The sequence below is a fragment of the Lissotriton helveticus genome, chromosome 8 (assembly GCF_964261635.1).
Source record: "Lissotriton helveticus chromosome 8, aLisHel1.1, whole genome shotgun sequence".
In the NCBI taxonomy this organism is placed as follows: Eukaryota; Metazoa; Chordata; class Amphibia; order Caudata; family Salamandridae; genus Lissotriton; species Lissotriton helveticus.
The window spans coordinates 605,736,038-605,755,095 of record NC_136069.1 but is presented as its reverse complement, the minus strand read 5'-3'; positions in this window follow the sequence as shown (position 1 = coordinate 605,755,095).

Sequence of the window (19,058 nt, the reverse complement as noted above, 5' to 3'; positions counted from 1 at the left end):
ATGCTTGCATAGATCAGAAATGCAGATGTCCAGTTTTCAATTGTTTTAGGGACCCTAGGTCTCTTGGCCAATTCCCACTCCTCCTCCTTAGAGCCTTCTTTTGCCTGAATATCCAGATGTAACAGCTTAAAAACATCCACAAATTCATAACGCCAAATTCTGCTTTTGTTTTTGTCAGACAGATGAGACCCCAGTGGCATACCAATCCCCATGTAAGGCAGTTTCTTGTGAATATTCTTATCCTCCTCCTCATCTCATGTGTCCTTGATCCTCAATGCCTTGGCTTCTGGAACATCTTTAGCAGAGACGCCACCAGCCCCTACTGTCTCCTGCAAGTTAACTGACTGTCCAGACGCAGGAAGTTCCTTGCCCCCTTCCTTCTCACCCCCAACTCCAATAGACCTGGTTGCTTTCTTTTGTTGTCCCCCCTGTTCCCACACCGTCCACCATCCCTCCTTACCTTTCGGCAACTGAGACGCTCTCTTGTGGAATTCTTGAGGGTCATCAATTTGTTGACTGACCGTAATAGAGTCCCGTACAATTGCTCGGTCCGCACTTGACTTCTGCAAAAGACTAAGAACACGGTTTTGACCCGAGACACCTCTCTTATCCCCCACCATCTTCAAAATTGTCTCCCCACAATCCCCATCTCTCAATTCCCCTTCTTCAAGTTAATCACTTTCCCCATCAAAAACCAATGACTCACCAAATCCCCCAGAAATTGCCCCACTTCCCCACGGCATTTCCCCATCCCCAACTCCTCCATCGTAAAACTCCCACTGAATATTGTTGTTAGCTTTTGGTGGAAACGTATGAGAGGGAAAATCCGCTCCAGATTTCCCCCCGCTGAGCGTCCCTGTGATGGAGCCGCATCGTGCTCTGCCCTTGCCACTCTTTTGCCAGCAGCTTTTCCTGTGAAAGAAACTGGCACCGTGTTCGACAAGCCGCTCTGACCCGTTTGTTCCTGTACTCCGGATGTACCCTGCAGCCCCCTTTTCTACCTCCCAGTTTACCTCTGGCCGTGCCGCCACTACCCACCCATACCCATTGACCTCCCCCACAGTCCTGTGTGACCTTCCGCAAATGACAGCCCACACTCACACCCTGCTGACCCATCAACATGACAGGGGAGGCCAACTGCCTTGCGACTTGCCCTGGGCCACCATGCTGAGCGAACTGGGTGCCTGCACCCACCACTTGTTGGGACCATGAAGGCCACTGGACTGCCTTTGTACCCTCCAGGAATTCAGGCTGCTGCAAAACCACCCCCTCACCAGATACCTGCCCTGCCAGAAGCCCACCCTGCTTTGTGCATGTAGACCCAGGTGTAGAACCCCCCAGGGGGCCCTCGGGCAAATCCTCAGTGGACACAGCCTATGGGAATGTACCACTAAACGCAGGGGCAGGGCTCCATAAATAAGTGTGCCCATGAATATTCAACAATTGAGTTTCTCCCTGCAACTGAAAACCAGCCTGATGAGGCACCTGGGCAGCAGACGCTTCGTGGCACTGACCAGGCTTAATAGCTGAAGCCACAGTGCTCTTTGCACGCCTGCCTTTCAATCCCCTTTTGCCCGGCAAAGACAACCGTCCAAGGGCACCCCCCCTCAGCCTCCCAGCTCGGCCCACAGAATGCCGCCCCCTCCTCCCGCCCACCGCAGCGCTCCGTACGGCATTCAGGATGCCAGTGTCAGCACATACCTGAGCGGCAGTGGGTGCTGTCGCGCTCGGGTCCGCCTGCTCCTCCTTCCCAGACTCGTCCTGCTCAGTGACCAGCGGCTGCTCCTCCAAGCTCTCCCCCGCCTTCCACCATAAGTGGGAACAAACAAGCAGCCACTGAAGCAGTTACTCCACGAGCCGCCCTTCGCTTCTTGCGTGCCAGCTCTAACCAGGCCGCACCAGGGACCCCAGACATGAGTAAATTGCTGTCATGCACGCACCTTTGTTGTCTCAGAAGTGTCCAGGATCCACGAGGCTAAATCCCCTATCTTTCCCCCGTCACCTCCCAGGTGTCAGGAATTGAACACTAACACCCGAAAGGTAATCAAGGAGAACACAGGGGAACAAAACAAGGGTAGGGAGGGGGAAAACAAGGATGATGTGATGGCACTGCAGTAAGATATAAGAAACAATAAGTGAAAACTAGAAACCACCGCAATGGAGCGCACACCGCTAGCCCCTACTCCGGATCGCCCCTCGGGATTCTGGTACTTGTAGTTCAATAGTGGATCACCCAGGTGGGTGCAAGTCGGTACTTGTTGGACTGATGAATCTCTAGACCCGATACATGTCCCGGGTTTTTGGGTATCGCCCGAGACATGGCTCGGGTTTCGGGATAACTTCCCTCATCAGTAGAGAAATGGTTAGGGGTGGAGGAGAAGGCCGCCAAACAACCGTCAATGGCCTCGATGCCCGAACCGGCACGCCGGGCAGCATCCAGGAGCCCGTCGGCTCAAAGCTCAAGGGAGCCAATTAATAGAAACCACCGCAATGGAGCGCACACCGCTAGCCCCTCCTCCGGATCGCCCCTCGGGATTCTGGTACTTGTAGTTCAATAGTGGATCACCCAGGTGGGTGCAAGTCGGTACTTGTTGAACTGATGAATCTCTAGACCCGATACATGTCCCGGGTTTTTGGGTATCGCCCGAGACATGGCTCGGGTTTCGGGATAACTTCCCTCTTCAGTAGAGAAATGGTTAGGGGTGGAGGAGAAGGCCGCCAAACAACCGTCAATGGCCTCGATGCCCGAACCGGCACGCAGGGCAGCATCCAGGAGCCCGTCGGCTCAAAGCTCAAGGGAGCCAATTAATAGAAACCACCGCAATGGAGCGCACACCGCTAGCCCCTACTCCGGATCGCCCCTCAGGATTCTGGTACTTGTAGTTCAATAGTGGATCACCCAGGTGGGTGCAAGTCGGTACTTGTTGGAATGATGAATCTCTAGACCCGATACATGTCCCGGGTTTTTGGGTATCGCCCGAGACATGGCTCGGGTTTCGGGATAACTTCCCTCATCAGTAGAGAAATGGTTAGGGGTGGAGGAGAAGGCCGCCAAACAACCGTCAATGGCCTCGATGCCCGAACCGGCACGCAGGGCAGCATCCAGGAGCCCGTCGGCTCAAAGCTCAAAGGAGCCAATTAATAGAAACCACCGCAATGGAGCGCACACCGCTAGCCCCTCCTCCGGATCGCCCCTCGGGATTCTGGTACTTGTAGTTCAATAGTGGATCACCCAGGTGGGTGCAAGTCGGTACTTGTTGGACTGATGAATCTCTAGACCCGATACATGTCCCGGGTTTTTGGGTACCACCCGAGACATGGCTCGGGTTTCGGGATAACTTCCCTCATCAGTAGAGAAATGGTTAGGGGTGGAGGAGAAGGCCGCCAAACAACCGTCAATGGCCTCGATGCCCGAACCGGCACGCAGGGCAGCATCCAGGAGCCCGTCGGCTCAAAGCTCAAGGGAGCCAATTAATAGAAACCACCGCAATGGAGCGCACACCGCTAGCCCCTCCTCCAGATCGCCCCTCGGGATTCTGGTACTTGTAGTTCAATAGTGGATCACCCAGGTGGGTGCAAGTCGGTACTTGTTTGACTGATGAATCTCTAGACCCGATACATGTCCCGGGTTTTTGGGTATCGTCCGAGACATGGCTCGGGTTTCGGGATAACTTCCCTCATCAGTAGAGAAATGGTTAGGGGTGGAGGAGTGATCCGGAGGAGGGGCTAGCGGTGTGCGCTCCATTGCGGTAGTTTCTATTAATTGGCTCCCTTGAGCTTTGAGCCGACGGGCTCCTGGATGCTGCCCTGCGTGCCGGTTCGGGCATCGAGGCCATTGACGGTTGTTTGGCGGCCTTCTCCTCCATCCCTAACCATTTCTCTACTGATGAGGGAAGTTATCCCGAAACCCGAGCCATGTCTCGGGCGATACCCAAAAACCCGGGACAGGTATCGGGTCTAGAGATTCATCAGTCCAACAAGTACCGACTTGCACCCACCTAGGTGATCCACTATTGAACTACAAGTACCAGAATCCCGAGGGGCGATCCGGAGGAGGGGCTAGCTGTGTGCGCTCCATTGCGGTGGTTTCTATTAATTGGCTCCCTTGAGCTTTGAGCCGACGGGCTCCTGGATGCTGCCCTGCGTGCCGGTTCGGGCATCGAGGCCATTGACGGTTGTTTGGCGGCCTTCTCCTCCACCCCTAACCATTTCTCTACTGATGAGGGAAGTTATCCCGAAACCCGAGCCATGTCTCGGGCGATACCCAAAAACCCGGGACAGGTATCGGGTCTAGAGATTCATCAGTCCAACAAGTACCGACTTGCACCCACCTGGGTGATCCACTATTGAACTACAAGTACCAGAATCCCGAGGGGCGATCCGGAGGAGGGGCTAGCGGTGTGCGCTCCATTGCGGTGGTTTCTATTAATTGGCTCCCTTGAGCTTTGAGCCGACGGGCTCCTGGATGCTGCCCTGCGTGCCGGTTCGGGCATTGAGGCTATTGACGGTTGTTTGGCGGCCTTCTCCTCCACCCCTAACCATTTCTCTACTGATGAGGGAAGTTATCCCGAAACCCGAGCCATGTCTCGGGCGATACCCAAAAACCCGGGACATGTATCGGGTCTAGAGATTCATCAGTCCAACAAGTACCGACTTGCACCCACCTGGGTGATCCACTATTGAACTACAAGTACCAGAATCCCGAGGGGCGATCCGGAGGAGGGGCTAGCGGTGTGCGCTCCATTGCGGTGGTTTCTATTAATTGGCTCCCTTGAGCTTTGAGCCGACGAGCTCCTGGATGCTGCCCTGCGTGCCAGTTCGGGCATCGAGGCCATTGACGGTTGTTTGGCGGCCTTCTCCTCCACCCCTAACCATTTGTCTACTGAGGAGGGAAGTTATCCCAAAACCCGAGCCATGTCTCGGGCGATACCCAAAAACCCGGAACATGTATCGGGTCTAGAGATTCATCAGTCCAACAAGTACCGACTTGCACCCACCTGGGTGATCCACTATTGAACTACAAGTACCAGAATCCCGAGGGGCGATCTGGAGGAGGGGCTAGCGGTGTGCGCTCCATTGCGGTGGTTTCTATTAATTGGCTCCCTTGAGCTTTGAGCCGACGGGCTCCTGGATGCTGCCCTGCGTGCCGGTTCGGGCATCGAGGCCATTGACGGTTGTTTGGCGGCCTTCTCCTCCAACCCTAACCATTTCTCTACTGATGAGGGAAGTTATCCCGAAACCCGAGCCATGTCTCGGGCGATACCCAAAAACCCGGGACATGTATCGGGTCTAGAGATTCATCATTCCAACAAGTACCGACTTGCACCCACCTGGGTGATCCACTATTGAACTACAAGTAACAGAATCCCGAGGGGTGATCCGGAGGAGGGGCTAGCGGTGTGCGCTCCATTGCGGTGGTTTCTATTAATTGGCTCCCTTGAGCTTTGAGCCGACGGGCTCCTGGATGCTGCCCTGCGTGCCGGTTCGGGCATCAAGGCCATTGACGGTTGTTTGGCGGCCTTCTCCTCCATCCCTAACCATTTCTCTACTGATGAGAGAAGTTATCCCGAAACCCAAGCCATGTCTCGGGCGATACCCAAAAACCCGGGACATGTATCGGGTCTAGAGATTCATCAGTCCAACAAGTACCGACTTGCACCCACCTGGGTGATCCACTATTGAACTACAAGTACCAGAATCCCGAGGGGCGATCCGGAGGAGGGGCTAGCGGTGTGCGCTCCATTGCGGTGGTTTCTAATATTTGGCTCCCTTGAGCTTTGAGCCGACGGGCTCCTGGATGCTGCCCTGCGTGCCGGTTCGGGCATCGAGGCCATTGACGGTTGTTTGGCGGCCTTCTCCTCCACCCCTAACCATTTCTCTACTGATGAGAGAAGTTATCCCGAAACCCAAGCCATGTCTCGGGCGATACCCAAAAACCCGGGACATGTATCGGGTCTAGAGATTCATCAGTCCAACAAGTACCGACTTGCACCCACCTGGGTGATCCACTATTGAACTACAAGTACCAGAATCCCGAGGGGCGATCCGGAGGAGGGGCTAGCGGTGTGCGCTCCATTGCGGTGGTTTCTATTAATTGGCTCCCTTGAGCTTTGAGCCGACGGGCTCCTGGATGCTGCCCTGCGTGCCGGTTCGGGCATCGAGGCCATTGACGGTTGTTTGGCGGCCTTCTCCTCCACCCCTAACCATTTCTCTACTGATGAGGGAAGTTATCCCGAAACCCGAGCCATGTCTCGGGCGATACCCAAAAACCTGGGACATGTATCGGGTCTAGAGATTCATCAGTCCAACAAGTACCGACTTGCACCCACCTGGGTGATCCACTATTGAACTACAAGTACCAGAATCCCGAGGGGCGATCCGGAGGAGGGGCTAGCAGTGTGCGCTCCATTGCGGTAGTTTCTATTAATTGGCTCCCTTGAGCTTTGAGCCGACGGGCTCCTGGATGCTGCCCTGCGTGCCGGTTCGGGCATCGAGGCCATTGACGGTTGTTTGGCGGCCTTCTCCTCCACCCCTAACCATTTCTCTACTGATGAGGGAAGTTATCCCGAAACCCGAGCCATGTTTCGGGCAATACCCAAAAACCCGGGACATGTATCGGGTCTAGAGATTCATCAGTCCAACAAGTACCGACTTGCACCCACCTGGGTGATCCACTATTGAACTACAAGTACCAGAATCCCGAGGGGCGATCCTTAGGAGGGGCTAGCGGTGTGCGCTCCATTGCGGTGGTTTCTATTAATTGGCTCCCTTGAGCTTTGAGGTGACGGGCTCCTGGATGCTGCCCTGCGTGCCGGTTCGGGCATCGAGGCCATTGACGGTTGTTTGGCGGCCTTCTCCTCCACCCCTAACCATTTCTCTACTGATGAGGGAAGTTATCCCGAAACCCGAGCCATGTCTCGGGCGATACCCAAAAACCCGGGACATGTATCGGTTCTAGAGATTCATCAGTCCGACAAATACCGACTTGCACCCACCTGGGTGATCCACTATTGAACTACAAGTACCAGAATCCCGAGGGGCGATCCAGAGGAGGGGCTAGCGGTGTGCGCTCCATTGCGGTGGTTTCTATTAATTGGCTCCCTTGAGCTTTGAGCCGACGGGCTCCTGGATGCTGCCCTGCGTGCCGGTTCGGGCATCGAGGCCATTGACGGTTGTTTGGCGGCCTTCTCCTCCACCCCTAACCATTTCTCTACTGATGAGGGAAGTTATTCTGAAACCCGAGCCATGTCTCGGGTGATACCCAAAAACCCGGGACATGTATCGGGTCTAGAGATTCATCAGTCCAACAAGTACCGACTTGCACCCACCTGGGTGATCCACTATTGAACTACAAGTACCAGAATCCCGAGGGGCGATCCGGAGGAGGGGCTAGCGGTGTGCGCTCCATTGCGGTGGTTTCTATTAATTGGCTCCCTTGAGCTTTGAGCCGACGGGCTCCTGGATGCTGCCCTGCGTGCCGGTTCGGGCATCGAGGCCATTGACGGTTGTTTGGCGGCCTTCTCCTCCACCGCTAACCATTTCTCTACTGATGAGGGAAGTTATCCCGAAACCCGAGCCATGTCTCGGGCGATACCCAAAAACCCGGGACATGTATCGGGTCTAGAGATTCATCTGTCCAACAAGTACCGACTTGCACCCACCTGGGTGATCCACTATTGAACTACAAGTACCAGAATCCCAAGGGGCGATCCGGAGGAGGGGCTAGCGGTGTGCGCTCCATTGCGGTGGTTTCTATTAATTGGCTCCCTTGAGCTTTGAGCCGACGGGCTCCTGGATGCTGCCCTGCGTGCCGGTTCGGGCATCGAGGCCATTGACGGTTGTTTGGCGGCCTTCTCCTCCACCCCTAACCATTTCTCTACTGATAAGGGAAGTTATCCCGAAACCCGAGCCATGTCTCGGGCGATACCCAAAAACCCGGGACATGTATCGGGTCTAGAGATTCATCAGTCCAACAAGTACCGACTTGCACCCACCTGGGTGATCGACTATTGAACTACAAGTACCAGAATCCCGAGGGGCGATCCGGAGGAGGGGCTAGCGGTGTGCGCTCCATTGCGGTGGTTTCTATTAATTGGCTCCCTTGAGCTTTGAGCCGACGGGCTCATGGATGCTGCCCTGCGTGCCGGTTCGGGCATCGAGGCCATTGACGGTTGTTTGGCGGCCTTCTCCTCCACCCCTAACCATTTCTCTACTGATGAGGGAAGTTATCCCGAAACCCGAGCCATGTCTCGGGCGATACCCAAAAACCCGGGACATGTATTGGGTCTAGAGATTCATCAGTCCAACAAGTACCGACTTGCACCCACCTGGGTGATCCACTATTGAACTACAAGTACCAGAATCCCGAGGGGCGATCCGGAGGAGGGGCTAGCGGTGTGCGCTCCATTGCGGTGGTTTCTAATAAGTGAAAACTATTCCCTCCCTCGCTAGCCCTTAATGTGGTAAGTGGCATATACCTAATAGTACCTTGTGGAATATCGGGGAGAATAATAAGGAAACCAAGGAAGATGTCTGGAACGCTGTAGCTTGACTTAATAGGACTGGTGGTGATGAGTATTTGTAAGCTGAAACACAATCAACACAATATGTAAACCGTGCACTACACCCCGCCAGGGTATTTCTGCTCTGAGAAGCACTCACCACTATTATCATGTAAACGCTCCTCAAAGTATCTCCACCACAACCTTTCGAATGTACAACTGTGATTCTAACTACCTGTAGAATCACTATTTCCACAATACAAAATCCCCTGAAAAAACTCAAAGAATTGGAACCCAAACTCCAATGAACACCGCTATAGAATCAGCGGAAAACTATAATAACGTAAAACAAGAACAGAACAAGAATCCTGGAAGCAAGCCGCTTCTAAGGACTACCAAACACCAGAACGGACTCGCAAATACCGTAAGAGGCGGACTCCAACCGCCACGAACAGCTAGCTCCTCGGACGCCACGAACACAACCCGGAACGAGAAGGGACACACACTGGCCAAACGCGAAGCACTTCCTACAGGTTCGGGCGTGTTTAAGACCTGAAACACTATACTCCTGCGCATGCGCGGTAACGACGCATGTGCCATAACTCATGCAGCGGAGTTTGCCAACCATTGCCAACCACGTATGAAGAACAGCCAGTATCACGGAGCTAGAACCAGTGCACCATTCCCATGTACACAACAGGCATGACAGAACACCCCTCCCACAACGCCCCCCACCGGTTTGGGCTTGTGAGGGAACCTCCTGTGAAAAGCTCGCAGTAAACGAGGTGCATGAATCTGACCAGCCGGTTCCCATGACCTTTCCTCAACCCCAATTCCCTTCCAGTGTATCAAATACTGTAGGCGACGATGCACTCTCCTGGAGTCAAGTATAGCCCCCACTTCGTACTCATCGTCAGCATCTACCAAAGAGGGAAGAGGAGTAGCAGGAAGGCGGGTATCCGGTTGCACTGGCTTCAACAGGGAAATATGAAAGACAGGGTGTATCTTCATGGAAGGAGGCAATCTCAATTTCAAGGCTACAGGATTGATTACCTGCATAACAGGAAAGGGACCAATGTATTTGGGCCTAAATTTGCATGCCCCCTTCAAGGCCAAATGTTTAGTGGACAGCCACACTTTGTCGTCTTACTGGTACTTTGGGCCTGTGTGTCTATGTGCGTCTGCTGTCTTTTTGTAATCAATTTTGGCCTTATCGAGATTGTCATGGATGGTGGAATGTACGATCTGTAAATGTGAGACTAAATCCTTTACAGCGGGTATGGCACTAGGTCTCAATGGAGAAAAGGGTAGGACTTTAGGGTGGAACCCATAGGAAGCATAAAAAGGGGAAAACAGTGTAGAAAAGTGATGGCTATTATTGTAGGATAGTTCTGCCAACCAAATCAACTCATCCCATTCTTTTTGTTCCTGCAGTAGTTGACAATGCAAAAACTGTTCGAGGCTTTGATTCACCCGTTCTGTTTGTCCATCTGTCTGGGGGTGATGGCTAGAAGACAGACGGACTTCCATTTGCAGAGATTTACACAACTGTTTCCAAAATTTGGATATAAACTGAGAGCCTCTATCGGTGACAAGGATAGACGGAAGACCATGGAGTCTAACTATATTCTGTAGAAAGACACCCGCTAGTACAAGAGATGTAGGTAGACATTTCAACGGGATGAAATGAGCTGATTTGGTGAATATGTCCACTACAACTAAAAGAGTGGTTTTGCCTCTTCGTGTCTTTGGTAACTCTACAATGAAGTCCATTGGAACAGACTGCCAGGGAGCTACTGGTGTAGGTAGGGGAAGTAACAAGCCCACTAACCCTTTGTTTGAGGACTTCCCTTGAGCACAAATGTGACAAGTTTGAACATATTGTTGTATGTCTTTGGCCATATGAGGCCACCAGCAGTATCTCTTTATCAACTCTATTGTTCTTTTATATCCCGGATGCCCTGCCACACCATGTGAGTGACACCATTCCATCACTTGTTGTTGAAGGGATACAGTGGGAATGAACAACCCTCCCTGCACATAATGAAGGTCTGTCTTAACTGTGGACTGGTATTGTTGCAATATGTCTTGCGATGCGAGTTCTTGTTGTGCATTTTTTACTTGTAGGAGGAATTCTTTCTCTGACGTAAGCACTCCGATTATCCTTTGAGGAGCAATGATACAAGGGGGCTTCTCATCACAAGGGATTGGTTCGAACCCCAGACGAGATAAGGCGTCAGCTTTACCGTTTCGTCTACCAGATCTGAAATGTATACTAAAATCCTACTCGTTAAAGAACTGTGTCCATCTCAGTTGTCCCATGGACAAAGCTCTCGCCGACTTTAGATACTGTAGATTACGGTGATCTGTTAGTACAGTGACTGTGTGCTTTGAACCCAAGAGATACTGTCTCCATTCTTCCAGTACTTTCTTGATGGCCAGGAGTTCTCTTTCCCCTACTGCATAGTTTACCTCAACAGGAGTCAACTTGTGGGAATAATAAGCCACAGGATGTAATTCACCTGTGCCAACATCCGCCTGAGACAGAATCCCTCCTACGGCTACTTGTGAGGCGTCTACCTCCACCACATAAGGACTGGATGGATCAGGGTGTCTGAGAATGGGGGCCTGCGTAAATGCGGTCTTTAGGAATTTAAAAGCCCTGTCCGCTTCCTCTGACCAATGAAAGGGGACTCCCCTCTGCAATAAACGAGTGATATGGGCCACTAAATCCGAAAACTGGTGTATAAATCGCCTGTAGAAATTCGAGAACCCAATGAATTGTTGGATTTCTTTGATATTCTTGGGGGGTGGCCATTCCAAAACAGCACTGACTTTACGTGGATCCATGCGCAGACCTGTTGCTGACACAATAAATCCCAGAAAAGCGACCTGGTGGCGATGGAAGAAACATTTGTCTAGCTTGCAGAAGAGATTATTAGCTTGTAACTGATGCAGGACAGCTTTTACATGACCTGTATGTTCCTCAAAGGTCTTGGAATATATTAGGAGATCATCAATGTAGGCTATCACATGCTTGTCCAGATACTCCTTCAGCACTTCATTGATGAAATATTGGAATGCTGAAGGAGCGTTACAAAGCCCGAAGGGCATCACCAAATACTCTTACAGCCCGAATTTGGTGCAGAATGCCGTTTTCCACTCATCCCCATCTCTGACTCGGACCAAGTGATAGGCCCCACGTAGATCTAATTTCGTGAACCATTTGGCATCCTTCACTTGATCGAGCAGAGAGGAGATGAGCAGTAAGGGGTACTTGTTCTTAATAGTGATAGCGTTTAACGATCTATAGTCGATGCAACAACGTAATCCTCCTTCCCTTTTTGGAATGAAAAACAATGCTGAGGAAGCAGGGGACCTAGAGGATCTGATGAACCCAAGCTCTAACATGGTGTCAAGGTATTCTCTTAAATACAGATTCTCCTTTTCGGTAAGGGAATACACTCTACTGGTCGGTATACGAGCGCCAGGTTGCAAATCTATACGGCAGTCATATACTCTATGAGGGGGCAGGCTAGTAGCTTTTTCTTGATCAAACACTGCCTGATACTCATGATACACAGGGGGTAAAACTGTATCAGGTTGTTCTACCCATTCCAGTTCTGCAGGAACATCCGAAACCACAAGAACCGTTTTTTGTGCTAGAAAGCCACTCATCTTGAATGATTGATTCGTAGGATTTGAACTACCAGTGGCTGTATGTTGTTCGCCTTCTTTTGTGAAAGTGATACTGGTTTTCTGCCAATCAATGTGGGGATTATGGAGGCGTAACCAAGGAAGACCCAAGACCACTGGAAACTGAGGAGATTCGATCAAATCAAAAGCTATAACCTCCCAATGTGAAGGTTCCATATGCATATCCAAAGGAATACTGGAGTGCGTGATGGGTCCAGATTTCAAAGGACTCCCATCGATGGTAAACACTTCCTCTGGTGTTTTCTTTTGTAATGTAGGGACATTATTGGCGATGGCCCATTGATAATCCATAAAATTACCTGAGGCCCCTGAATCTATCATAAGAGACTGTGTGATAGAGTGTGAAAGCCAGGACAATCTAGATGTAATAAAAAAAATGTCCTTCATTATTCATTAATGAGGAGACCATGTGACCCAAAGGACCCGGCGGTACGGTCTCTGTTACCTGCGGGTCTACTAGTTTTCCGACTTGCGGAATGGCTTAGGTTTAACCGGACATTCTCTCAGGAAATGGCCTGGTTTGCCGCAATAGAGACATAACCTATTCTCCCTGCGTCTCTGTTTTTCGGCCTCACTCAAAGGTCCTTTGATACTGCCTATTTGCATAGGCTCAGGATCCTCAGACTTGATGTCAGACTCTGGTTTTCTTTCTCTATGGCTGAATCTAGGATGGTCGTACCTTACTCTGTCTTTACGTCTTACTCCCAATATATGATCCAGTTTTACCACCAAATCGATTAATTCCGGACAGGTTGCAGGAGGATCTACCACATGAGCCAACTCGTCTTTAGGTTCATCACGTAGGCCTTTGTAAAAAAGAGCACTACGTTTATTGGCTGGCCAATCCGCTTCTACAACCAATCGGTTGAATGTAGTAATATAGGTGATAAGATCTTTCGATCCCTGCTTTAGATTTAATAGCTCTGTATCAGCAGCATGTGTAAAGGAATGCTTGTCAAACATTTTACGCAATTCCCTACGAAATGCATCATAATCTAATAACATGGGGTCGTCTTTTTCTATCAAGGGAATAGTCCAGTTAGCTGCCGAACCCCCCAGATATGACAGAACAAAGGCCACCTTTGCCTGGTCGTTAGGGAAACAGGCAGCTTTGCATAGGAAATGTAGCTGACACTGTGTCAAAAACGCTGCGCATTTCAAGGGATCACCATAAAACCTTTCAGGGGGTGCCAGAGGAATGGTATGGGGAGTGACCACTTGAACTACAGGGGTGGGATTGCTGGCTCCTGATCTCTCTCCTCCTTGCGCACTTAACGCCTCTAATCTATCTGCAATGTTTTGGGTTTCTCGCTGGAGATTCCCCACCATGCTTGCGACATCCTGTAGCGTGAGATCCATGACACCTGGGAGACAATTTGATAAAGGCTTCGCGTTCTGTCATGCACGCACCTTTGTTGTCTCAGAAGTGTCCAGGATCCACGAGGCTAAATCCCCTATCTTCCCCCCGTCACCTCCCAGGTGTCAGGAATTGAACACTAACACCCGAAAGGTAATCAAGGAGAACACAGGGGAACAAAACAAGGGTAGGGAGGGGGAAAACAAGGATGATTCTCCACCGGTCTTCTTCCACTCAGAGGATATTCTTATTGTCTGTTATGGCACTGCAGTAAGATATAAGAAACAATAAGTGAAAACTATTCCCTCCCTCGCTAGCCCTTAATGTGGTAAGTGTCATATACCTAATAGTACCTTGTGGAATATCGGGGAGAATAATAAGGAAACCAAGGAAGATGTCTGGAACGCTGTAGCTTGACTTAATAGGACTGGTGGTGATGAGTATTTGTAAGCTGAAACACAATCAACACAATATGTAAACCGTGCACTACACCCCGCCAGGGTATTTCTGCTCTGAGAAGCACTCACCACTATTATCATGTAAACGCTCCTCAAAGTATCTCCACCACAACCTTTCGAATGTACAACTGTGATTCTAACTACCTGTAGAATCACTATTTCCACAATACAAAATCCCCTGAAAAAACTCAAAGAATTGGAACCCAAACTCCAATGAACACCGCTATAGAATCAGCGGAAAACTATAATAACGTAAAACAAGAACAGAACAAGAATCCTGGAAGCAAGCCGCTTCTAAGGACTACCAAACACCAGAACGGACTCGCAAATACCGTAAGAGGCGGACTCCAACCGCCACGAACAGCTAGCTCCTCGGACGCCACGAACACAACCCGGAACGAGAAGGGACACACACTGGCCAAACGCGAAGCACTTCCTACAGGTTCGGGCGTGTTTAAGACCTGAAACACTATACTCCTGCGCATGCGCGGTAACGACGCATGTGCCATAACTCATGCAGCGGAGTTTGCCAACCATTGCCAACCACGTATGAAGAACAGCCAGTATCACGGAGCTAGAACCAGTGCACCATTCCCATGTACACAACAGGCATGACAGAACACCCCTCCCAAAACGCCCCCCACCGGTTTGGGCTTGTGAGGGAACCTCCTGTGAAAAGCTCGCAGTAAACGAGGTGCATGAATCTGACCAGCCGGTTCCCATGACCTTTCCTCAACCCCAATTCCCTTCCAGTGTATCAAATACTGTAGGCGACGATGCACTCTCCTGGAGTCAAGTATAGCCCCCACTTCGTACTCATCGTCAGCATCTACCAAAGAGGGAAGAGGAGTAGCAGGAAGGCGGGTATCCGGTTGCACTGGCTTCAACAGGGAAATATGAAAGACAGGGTGTATCTTCATGGAAGGAGGCAATCTCAATTTCAAGGCTACAGGATTGATTACCTGCATAACAGGAAAGGGACCAATGTATTTGGGCCTAAATTTGCATGCCCCCTTCAAGGCCAAATGTTTAGTGGACAGCCACACTTTGTCGTCTTACTGGTACTTTGGGCCTGTGTGTCTATGTGCGTCTGCTGTCTTTTTGTAATCAATTTTGGCCTTATCGAGATTGTCATGGATGGTGGAATGTACGATCTGTAAATGTGAGACTAAATCCTTTACAGCGGGTATGGCACTAGGTCTCAATGGAGAAAAGGGTAGGACTTTAGGGTGGAACCCATAGGAAGCATAAAAAGGGGAAAACAGTGTAGAAAAGTGATGGCTATTATTGTAGGATAGTTCTGCCAACCAAATCAACTCATCCCATTCTTTTTGTTCCTGCAGTAGTTGACAATGCAAAAACTGTTCGAGGCTTTGATTCACCCGTTCTGTTTGTCCATCTGTCTGGGGGTGATGGCTAGAAGACAGACGGACTTCCATTTGCAGAGATTTACACAACTGTTTCCAAAATTTGGATATAAACTGAGAGCCTCTATCGGTGACAAGGATAGACGGAAGACCATGGAGTCTAACTATATTCTGTAGAAAGACACCCGCTAGTACAAGAGATGTAGGTAGACATTTCAACGGGATGAAATGAGCTGATTTGGTGAATATGTCCACTACAACTAAAAGAGTGGTTTTGCCTCTTCGTGTCTTTGGTAACTCTACAATGAAGTCCATTGGAACAGACTGCCAGGGAGCTACTGGTGTAGGTAGGGGAAGTAACAAGCCCACTAACCCTTTGTTTGAGGACTTCCCTTGAGCACAAATGTGACAAGTTTGAACATATTGTTGTATGTCTTTGGCCATATGAGGCCACCAGCAGTATCTCTTTATCAACTCTATTGTTCTTTTATATCCCGGATGCCCTGCCACACCATGTGAGTGACACCATTCCATCACTTGTTGTTGAAGGGATACAGTGGGAATGAACAACCCTCCCTGCACATAATGAAGGTCTGTCTTAACTGTGGACTGGTATTGTTGCAATATGTCTTGCGATGCGAGTTCTTGTTGGGCATTTTTTACTTGTAGGAGGAATTCTTTCTCTGACGTAAGCACTCCGATTATCCTTTGAGGAGCAATGATACAAGGGGGCTTCTCATCACAAGGGATTGGTTCGAACCCCAGACGAGATAAGGCGTCAGCTTTACCGTTTCGTCTACCAGATCTGAAATGTATACTAAAATCCTACTCGTTAAAGAACTGTGTCCATCTCAGTTGTCCCATGGACAAAGCTCTCGCCGACTTTAGATACTGTAGATTACGGTGATCTGTTAGTACAGTGACTGTGTGCTTTGAACCCAAGAGATACTGTCTCCATTCTTCCAGTACTTTCTTGATGGCCAGGAGTTCTCTTTCCCCTACTGCATAGTTTACCTCAACAGGAGTCAACTTGTGGGAATAATAAGCCACAGGATGTAATTCACCTGTGCCAACATCCGCCTGAGACAGAATCCCTCCTACGGCTACTTGTGAGGCGTCTACCTCCACCACATAAGGACTGGATGGATCAGGGTGTCTGAGAATGGGGGCCTGCGTAAATGCGGTCTTTAGGAATTTAAAAGCCCTGTCCGCTTCCTCTGACCAATGAAAGGGGACTCCCCTCTGCAATAAACGAGTGATATGGGCCACTAAATCCGAAAACTGGTGTATAAATCGCCTGTAGAAATTCGAGAACCCAATGAATTGTTGGATTTCTTTGATATTCTTGGGGGGTGGCCATTCCAAAACAGCACTGACTTTACGTGGATCCATGCGCAGACCTGTTGCTGACACAATAAATCCCAGAAAAGCGACCTGGTGGCGATGGAAGAAACATTTGTCTAGCTTGCAGAAGAGATTATTAGCTTGTAACTGATGCAGGACAGCTTTTACATGACCTGTATGTTCCTCAAAGGTCTTGGAATATATTAGGAGATCATCAATGTAGGCTATCACATGCTTGTCCAGATACTCCTTCAGCACTTCATTGATGAAATATTGGAATGCTGAAGGAGCGTTACAAAGCCCGAAGGGCATCACCAAATACTCTTACAGCCCGAATTTGGTGCAGCATGCCGTTTTCCACTCATCCCCATCTCTGACTCGGACCAAGTGATAGGCCCCACGTAGATCTAATTTCGTGAACCATTTGGCATCCTTCACTTGATCGAGCAGAGAGGAGATGAGCAGTAAGGGGTACTTGTTCTTAATAGTGATAGCGTTTAACGATCTATAGTCGATGCAACAACGTAATCCTCCTTCCCTTTTTGGAATGAAAAACAATGCTGAGGAAGCAGGGGACCTAGAGGATCTGATGAACCCAAGCTCTAACATGGTGTCAAGGTATTCTCTTAAATACAGATTCTCCTTTTCGGTAAGGGAATACACTCTACTGGTCGGTATACGAGCGCCAGGTTGCAAATCTATAAGGCAGTCATATACTCTATGAGGGGGCAGGCTAGTAGCTTTTTCTTGATCAAACACTGCCTGATACTCATGATACACAGGGGGTAAAACTGTATCAGGTTGTTCTACCCATTCCAGTTCTGCAGGAACATCCGAAACCACAAGAACCGTTTTTTGTGCTAGAAAGCCACTCATCTTGAATGATTGATTCGTAGGATTTGAACTACCAGTGGCTGTATGTTGTTCGCCTTCTTTTGTGAAAGTGATACTGGTTTTCTGCCAATCAATGTGGGGATTATGGAGGCGTAACCAAGGAAGACCCAAGACCACTGGAAACTGAGGAGATTCGATCAAATCAAAAGCTATAACCTCCCAATGTGAAGGTTCCATATGCATATCCAAAGGAATACTGGAGTGCGTGATGGGTCCAGATTTCAAAGGACTCCCATCGATGGTAAACACTTCCTCTGGTGTTTTCTTTTGTAATGTAGGGACATTATTGGCGATGGCCCATTGATAATCCATAAAATTACCTGAGGCCCCTGAATCTATCATAAGAGACTGTGTGATAGAGTGTGAAAGCCAGGACAATCTAGATGTAATAAAAAAAATGTCCTTCATTATTCATTAATGAGGAGACCATGTGACCCAAAGGACCCGGCGGTACGGTCTCTGTTACCTGCGGGTCTACTAGTTTTCCGACTTGCGGAATGGCTTAGGTTTAACCGGACATTCTCTCAGGAAATGGCCTGGTTTGCCGCAATAGAGACATAACCTATTCTCCCTGCGTCTCTGTTTTTCGGCCTCACTCAAAGGTCCTTTGATACTGCCTATTTGCATAGGCTCAGGATCCTCAGACTTGATGTCAGACTCTGGTTTTCTTTCTCTATGGCTGAATCTAGGATGGTCGTACCTTACTCTGTCTTTACGTCTTACTCCCAATATATGATCCAGTTTTACCACCAAATCGATTAATTCCGGACAGGTTGCAGGAGGATCTACCACATGAGCCAACTCGTCTTTAGGTTCATCACGTAGGCCTTTGTAAAAAAGAGCACTACGTTTATTGGCTGGCCAATCCGCTTCTACAACCAATCGGTTGAATGTAGTAATATAGGTGATAAGATCTTTCGATCCCTGCTTTAGATTTAATAGCTCTGTATCAGCAGCATGTGTAAAGGAATGCTTGTCAAACATTTTACGCAATTCCCTACGAAATGCATCATAATCTAATAACATGGGGTCGTCTTTTTCTATCAAGGGAATAGTCCAGTTAGCTGCCGAACCCCCCAGATATGACAGAACAAAGGCCACCTTTGCCTGGTCGTTAGGGAAACAGGCAGCTTTGCATAGGAAATGTAGCTGACACTGTGTCAAAAACGCTGCGCATTTCAAGGGATCACCATAAAACCTTTCAGGGGGTGCCAGAGGAATGGTATGGGGAGTGACCACTTGAACTACAGGGGTGGGATTGCTGGCTCCTGATCTCTCTCCTCCTTGCGCACTTAACGCCTCTAATCTATCTGCAATGTTTTGGGTTTCTCGCTGGAGATTCCCCACCATGCTTGCGACATCCTGTAGCGTGAGATCCATGACACCTGGGAGACAATTTGATAAAGGCTTCGCGTTCTGT